The sequence below is a fragment of the Cebus imitator genome, unplaced genomic scaffold (assembly GCF_001604975.1).
Source record: "Cebus imitator isolate Cc_AM_T3 unplaced genomic scaffold, Cebus_imitator-1.0 Scaffold4, whole genome shotgun sequence".
NCBI lineage: Eukaryota > Metazoa > Chordata > Mammalia > Primates > Cebidae > Cebus > Cebus imitator.
The window spans coordinates 1,034,089-1,042,348 of NW_016107319.1; the positions used below are offsets into that span (position 1 = coordinate 1,034,089).

Consider the following 8,260-nt stretch of genomic DNA (forward strand, 5'->3'; position numbering starts at 1 on the left):
TCACGGGCGTCTCCTTTTTTCTACTGGTTATAGGGCCGTTGCAGAATCCTGAGAAGGAAGAATGTCTTCTACATGTGACTCAGGTTGTCTTGATTAAATAAGAGTAAAACATCTAAACTTTTTTGTTTTCTGCTCCTATAACAGAATACACACACTGGGTGATTTATAAAGAATAGAAGTTTAAGGCTGGGCGTGGTGGCTCACTCCTGTAGTTCCAGCACTTTGGGAGGTTGAGGTGGGCAGATCACCTGAGGTCAGGAGTTTGAGACCAGCCTGGCCAATATGGTGAAACCCCATCTCTAGTAAAAATATAAAAATTAGCTGGACATGGTGGTGGAAAGCTGTAATTCCAGCTACTTGGGAGACTGAGGCAGGAGAATTACTTGAACTCAAAAGGCAGAGGTTACAGTGAGCCGAGATCCCGCCATTGCAGTCCAGCCTGGGTGACAAGATCAAGACTCTGACTCCTGAAAAAAAAAAAAAAAGAAAGAAAATATTTGGGCTGGGTGCGGTGGCTAATGCCTGTAATCCCCACATTTTAAGCAGCCAAGATGAGAGGATCACTTGGACCAGGAGTTTGAGACCACCCTGAAAAACATAGTGAGACCCGTCTCTATTAATTTACTTTATTTATTTATTTATTTATTTATTTTTGAGACAGAGTCTCGCTCTGTTTTCCAGGCTGGAGTGCAGTGGCATGATCTCGGGTCAGTGCAACCTTTGACTTCCCAGTTCAAGCGATTCTACTGTCTCAGCCTCCTGAGTAGCTGAGATTACAGGTGAGGGCCACCACCCGCAGCTAATTTTTGTATTTTAGTAGAGATACGTTTTCACCAAGTTGGTCTGGCTGGTCTCAAACTCCTGACCTCATGATCCACTTGCCTCGACCTCCCAAAGTGTTGGGATTACAGGCGTGAACCACCGCACCTGGCCCTCTAATAATCTAAACATTTTTAATAAATATAAGAAAACATTTGTTAGGTATATAGTAGCTAACAGAAAGGTATCTGAACATAAAATTAAGAAATACCATATTGAATCCAGAAGTACTTTAAAAAAACACATTAAAGCCGGGCGCGGTGGCTCAAGCCTGTAATCCCAGCACTTTGGGAGGCCGAGGCGGGTGGATCACGAGGTCAAGAGATCGAGACCATCCTGGTCAACATGGTGAAACCCCGTCTCTACTAAAAATATAAAACATTAGCTGGGCATAGTGGCACGTGCCTGTAATCCCAGCTACTCAGGAGGTTGAGGCAGGAGAATTGCCTGAACCCAGGAGGCGGAGGTTGCAGTGAGCCGAGATCGCGCCATTGCACTCCAGCCTGGGTAACAAGAGCGAAACTCTGTCTCAAAACAAACAAACAAACAAACAAAAAAACACATTAAAAAGCAGCAAAGTGGCCAGGCCCCCCTGGCTGGGGGGACTGGGTTTGGGATGGGTTTCCTCCTCATCAACAAGATCCGGGAGGAGTACCCAGACAGGATCATGAACACGTTCAGTGTGGTGCCCTCACCCAAGCTGTAAGACATGGTGGTGGAGCCCTACAATGCCACCCTCTCCGTTTCATAGGAAACACAGACGAGACCTACTGCATGGATAACGAGGCTCTCTATAACATCTGCTTCAGAACCCTAAAGCTGCTACACCCACCTGCGGTGACTTGAACCACCTGGTGTCTGCCACCATGAGTGGGGTCACTACCTGTCTGTGCTTCCCAGGCCAGCTCAGTGCTGACTTCAGGAAGCTGGCCGTGAACATGGTCCCCTTCCTCCACCGACACTTCCTCACTCCCAGCTTTGTCCCCGTGACCAGCCAGGGAATCCAGCAGTCCCAGACCCTGACAGTGCCCTAGCTCACCCAGCAGATGTTGGATGCCAACAACATGATGGTGGTCTGAGACTCCTGCCATGGCTGCTACCTGACGGTGCCTGCAGTGATCAGAGGCCACGTCCATGAAGGAGGTGGACAAGCAAATGCTTAATGTTCAAAACAAGAACAGCAGCTACTTTGTTGAGTGGATACCCAACCATGAGAAAATGGCTATCTGTGACATCCTGCCCAAGGGCTAAAAATGTCCACCACCTTTATTGGCGACAGCAGGGCCATCCAGGAGCTGTTTCCCAGGTCTACTTCAGGCCGCTCTATGCCTTGGTGCTAATTCTGATACACACGTTGGAAACCTAATATCACCGCAACCTGGGCATCATGAATCTTAGCCTGCATGAATCTCAAATCCCGGAATCTTTCACACTTTTAGAAGTCCATTTTCGTCCATACCTTATGAATTCAAAGTTTGTAGCCTCACTCCCTCGGCACTGATAGGTATATAAAATAAAAGGGTGTGAGGTTCAGGTAAGGCTTTTAAGGCACCCCCTCTCTAACTTAAACATTTTGCTTTTCACCTAGTGATTTTTTTACCATACTTCTTGGACCTATGTTTGAAGAGCTGTTCCAACTATAATGTTCTGGGGGCAAATTAAGTTGTCAAGTAAGATTTTGTTTGAGTTGAAGAATTCAATGACTTTTTAAAAGTTTATAACATTCAATGAAGAGGAATTTATTTAAAGAAAATAAATCTTACCTAGTAGATTATGGGCAGGCCTAATTACACAGGAGGAATTTCTCATTCAAGTAATTGATAAGACTGTTTTCTAGCTAATAACCTTTGAAATGCATCTTTGCTACCTTAACTCAGTCAGGATTGAGATCAGATTCTTCACTTTATCTCTAGGAAAATGAAAAGAAACTCTTAGTATTAATTGAGAACTGAACTACATACTCAGGGAGAATCTAGAAATGTGAAAGACATAGTTTCAGTCATCAGATAATATGGTAGAGTAGGAAAATAGTTAAACAATCAGTCATACAATCAGTACCCTAAGTATAGTGTAGGGAAATGTTCCCAGTGAGGTGCAGAAGAGAAGAAACAGAGATCCCTCCTAACTTGGATGATTAGGAGACTCCACGGAGAAGGCAGCATTTATGATGCGTTGGATAAAGGATAAGAGTTCATCAGGAAGAAGAACAACGGAAGTCAATACTTCCGTTAGATGAAATAGATCGAGCTGGGATAGAGAAGTGCAAGCTGTGATCAGAGAAGGCTGCATGAACCTCATAGGCCAGACTAAAGCACCAGGTTGTGGTAATGGCAGATAAAGCGAAAAAATTTCATAGCAGACTGTGGAAATTTTGGAGTACCGAGCCATTTTGTCATAAGTTAGGAGTCAGTACATTTTCTAATCATTACCTATTTTGTTTACACGGTTTTTAATAAAAGTGTTTGCTTTGGATCTGGGTTCAAATTTTGCTCCGCCTGTTGCTTACTAGCAATGTGACATCAGGAAGCTCATGTAACTTGAGCTTCAGTTTCCCTGTTGGGAAACTGCCTGATGGGGAAAATGCCTCACACAGTTGTGACAATTAAATAAAATAAGAGCATGCAGTACAACATCTAGCATGTAGTAGGCAGCTATTTTTTGGAAATTATATATTTATTGCTAATTTGAAGTACGTTATGCTTTTGTGGCAACACCTTGAAGATTTTAATTCCTTAGACTGTATTTTGGTTTTTGAAGGTCTTGAATCAGTCACCCTGATGGCATTCTGATTTACTCATCTTCACAAAATTTAACAACTACCACTACCTCCTCTTCTATGCTCCTCTGTATCTGAGAAAGAAGATATCGTTTACGCAATGGTTTTGTGTATATGTTGTTTGATATTCTAACCCAGCTCTTCTCTAGTGGAGACTCCAGGGAACTGTTGGCTGATCTGATTGAAGAAGCCCAGTATGTGGCCTCACCACCCTGTTTATAAATTTTCTCATTATGTTTTGATGAATTCTTAGCTACAAGAGGGCAAGTGCTCAGCCTGGGATTCCAGGATCACCATAATCTGCTGCCATATCTATTTTTTTTTTTTTTGCTTTATCTACCATGGCAATCTAATGCTCTAATCTAGCCCAAGAGGTTTATTCAACAGTTCAGATCACAACATGCCTGCTACCTTATTAGGTGTATTTGGTTTCAGACATATAATCCAACTCTGATTAAAATTAGGAAAAGATCCTGTGCCCAGGTGATGGTTCCAGATTTGAATCTTTATTCCATTTACTTATTAGCTTTGTAATGTAACCTGGAGCAAGTCATTCATTGGCTATCACAGGACTTTGTGGTGAGACGCAAATGGATTCATTATAAAGGATTATTAACATTGAACTTTACTAAAAACATGATTATCTATCTCAAAGATAAATAAAAATTTTATTCTAATATTTTAATGGAAGCTCAATAAATTTACTGATAAATTTTAAAAATCAGCTGACATTAGTAATTATATTAGTAATTTTATATATTAATCTTATATTAGTAATTTTTACACTTACTGTTTTATGACTTAGGTAATTATCTGAACAATATTTCAGAAACATTTGAGACATGTACAAATGAGTTATAAATGTTCATGACACAATATTAAACCTTTTTTGCACTAGAAGGATTCTTATCGATTGAAGCACTGTCAATTGTCAAAAAGGCTGGGGGGATTTCACACACTTTGAAAACTGTTTTCTTTACCTTTACTGCATAAAAGCTGTTCATCAGCCTTAAAGCAGACATTCGTATTTTCCCTCTTATTCTTAATTTGATTTCCGAAGGGCTTACACATCCCTCTGTGACACCACAGATATCCCAAAGGTTTAGAATGGTACTCACATGTTGTGGGATATATGGAAATGAAGGAAGCATTTTCACTGATGTAAAAAAGGCATTGGACCTGTGTCCTTTCCTCTGGCATTTACTAGCTGTGTGTTGTGAACAGGCTTTCAACCTTTCTTTTTTAACTTTCTCATCCCACCCAACAGAAGTTTCTCAGCAGTTTAATAAATAGTGATTATCTTGAGCACCTGGTTGATTTTTAATCTTAAAACCTCTGTAAAGCAGTAGACTGAGCAGGCTGTCTTAATTCATGTTGGCTGCCCCAGTTGAGCTAAAACTTGTCCCATCTCCAGCAAATGCATACAGTTTTATGGCATTCACTTTGTATCTTAACCTCATTCCTGGCTCTGCCTATCCTCTTTATGCCTATTTTCTCTTCAGCTTCATTTTTCTTACTTATATTTATTTTTGTAGCACTTTAATCTATGCAAGCTGCCTTAAATTTTTCCTGGAAGGACATGGGTGCAGGACATTTAATAAAATAGATAATGCCCACTTTTAAAAGCTACTGTAATATATGTAACGAGTGATACACATAGTAGGTATCATTAATTTGTTTTTTTTAATTGAATCAAAGAATATTGGTTATAATGACTTTGAAGTGAGAAAAGTTCAAATCGTTTGATTTTGAAGGGAACACAGAGTTTCAGAAGAGCAGACTGGCCCATTGCCATGTGTCCAGAAGTCTTCTGTACTTTCTAGAAAGATAAACAAGGATATCTGGAAGATGTTTTTCCTTTCAGCCTTCAGCCTGGTGAAATAGTCATGTTACTCATCTGTATGGAGGCCTCCACCTATCTTGTTTACAGCTCTCAGCCATCTTATCTTCACAGGGTCTTGGGTGAACAAGAAAACTCCCTAATGGAGTTTTCTGGTTTATGTATTATGTCTTTGTAGAGGATATTTTACAGGACAGTTGTTCTGGTTTAAATCACATATTTAAATGAACTAGATATAGTCAGTGGAACTAGATGTTTTGAATGTTTATTGTGTGAATGATTTACACTTAGCAATCCTTGCATTTGTAAAAGGAAAAGCCATATTTAACTGGTGTAAACTGTTTTATGAACTTAGGAATCAAACGTGGTCACAATTAGTATTTTTAAAACTTAATCACTCAAATATCCACTTGCCTTATTAGCAGAAAGTACACCACCTTCCTCTTGGAATTTCTGCTTTTCTCCGAATTCTTCCAAACACTTTAGTGACTTACACGGAATGGGTTCGTCAGCGGCTTCCATATCCAAGATGGGTGTGGGGCGTGTATCCATGCATCTGTATGTGCACATGTGAGGGAGACACACTACAGTCTGCTCAGCCACCACTGCCCCTGTACTTCCCTGCCCCATGCTAGAGTGTTGAAAACCAGTCTTAAACTGTCCAACGGGAGCTACAGGCTCACTGTTTACCCAGATGTTTGTGCAGGCCACCACGGTGCATCAGGGAAGGAGCTTCCTGTGCTAAGCTCAGTTGGGATGTTCCATGTTGCCTATGGATGAGCACCCAAGATTACAGCTATTGGCACCCAGCTCTTTCAGTTCACATCATGGACACCTGTCAACTATTGTTCTAAGCGTGCTGCGAACAGTGAGTCAGGACTGGTCCTACGTCTACCACCTCATACCCTTAGAACCACATTTCCCCTTACCATCATAAGCTCCTATGCCATTATTTTATTTTATTTTTTAAACTTCCTGGCCAGGCATGGTGGCTCACGCCTGTAATCCCACCACTTTGGGCAGCCGAGAGGGGAGGATCACTTGAGATTCAGGAGTTTGAGACCAACCTGACCAACATGGTAAAACCCCATTTCTAGTAAAAATACAAAAATTAGCCAGGTGTGGTGGCATATACCTATAATCCCAGCTACCTGGGAGGGTGAGATAGGAGAATCACTTGATCCTAGGAGGTGGCGGTTGCAGTGAGCTGAGATTGCACCACTGCACTCCAGCTTGGACAACAGAGCGAGACTCCATCTCAAAAAAAAAAAAAAAAAAGTTCCCTAGACCTCTGGGAACTTAGGTGGAGCCTCTAGAGATTCACCCTTCTCAAGGAGGTTTTCTCAGTTATCTCCCGGGTATTCATACCTACCCTTTGTGGAGGTGGTGATTCCAAAATAATTTTCTGCCTTCTCCTTCTTAGGCAAAGGGGGGAAAATGGAACTAATTTCTGCCAGGGCATCCTGCTACATATCTAACTAATACCAAATGGAAGAACAAGGGTTAAGTGATTTATATTGCAAGAGCCTTCATCTTTAAAATGAAGCAGACATGACCAAGAGAACAAATGACGAACTTAATAAATGTGTTGGTTGGATGTGACAGAAAGTCAGAACCAATTATTTGTGATGTGAAGAATTGGGAGAAGTTTCAGATGAGGAACCATGTTAGTAACTCGAAAGTTACTGGAATGTGTTCTTTTACTGTTCAGGGTTTTGATCTACATAAACACTGTTTCTGCCAGCACCTCACCTCATTGCACTCCCAAAAAGATACAGCAGAACTCCAGAATATGGAACCCAAAGTCCCATTTAAAAACTGTCATTTATCACAGTGTTACAAAAGAGGAATTAGAACTCAACTCTTATTAATTTGCTTTCAGAGTTTATGGAGCTAAGGAATTGCCATGGAAATCATCAAATGGAAAACATGATTTAGTGTGTCTTAGTAAAAACTTGTTCCATTGAGTCACTCTGTATTCAAAGTTGTGCCCCATTCACATGGGGACTCTGTCCTAGTTAAGCAAGTAGTAGGTCACCTTTTTATGCAGCAGTTTCTTGGTGCTTGAGTTGCCTATTAATAAGAGGAGTCTTAGCCAGAGCAATCAGGCAAGAAAAAGAAATAAGGGGTATTCAGATAGGAAAGGAGGAAGTCAAATTGTCTCTATTTGCAGACGACATGATTGTATATCTGGAAGACCCCATCATCTCAGCCCAAAATCTCCTGAAACTGATAAGAAACTTCAGCAAAGTCTCAGGATACAAAATCAATGTGCAAAAATCACAAGCATTCCTATACACCAATAACAGACTTAAATAGAGCCAAATCAAGAACAAACTTCCATTCACAATTGCCACAAAGAAAATAAAATACCTAGGAATACAACTAACAAGGAACGTAAAGGACCTCTTCAGGGAGAACTACAAGCCACTGCTCAACAAAATAAGAGAGGACACAAACAGATGGAGAAACATACCATGCTCATGGTTAGGAAGAATCAATATCATGAAAATGGCCATACTGCCCAAAGTAATTTACAGATTCAATGCTACCCCCATCAAGCTACCAATGACCGTCTTCACAGAACTGGAAAAAAAACACCTTAAACTTCATATGTAACCAAAAGAGAGCCCACATAGCCAAGTCAATTCTAAGCCAAAGAACAAAGCGGGAGGCATCACACTACCAGACTTCAAACTATACTACAAGCCTACAGTAATCAAAACAGCATGGTACTGGTACCAAAACAGAGATATAGACAAATGGAACAGAACAGAGGCCTCGGAGGCAACACAACATATCTACAACCATCTGATCTTTGACAA

The 8,260-nt window shown here is 40.9% G+C and overlaps 1 pseudogene; it reads left to right on the forward strand.

The window, feature by feature from the left end:
* Positions 1 to 1,416: 1,416 nt before the first annotated feature.
* LOC108307521 lies at positions 1,417 to 2,159 on the forward strand (annotated as a pseudogene).
* The last annotated feature ends 6,101 nt before the right edge of the window (positions 2,160 to 8,260 follow it).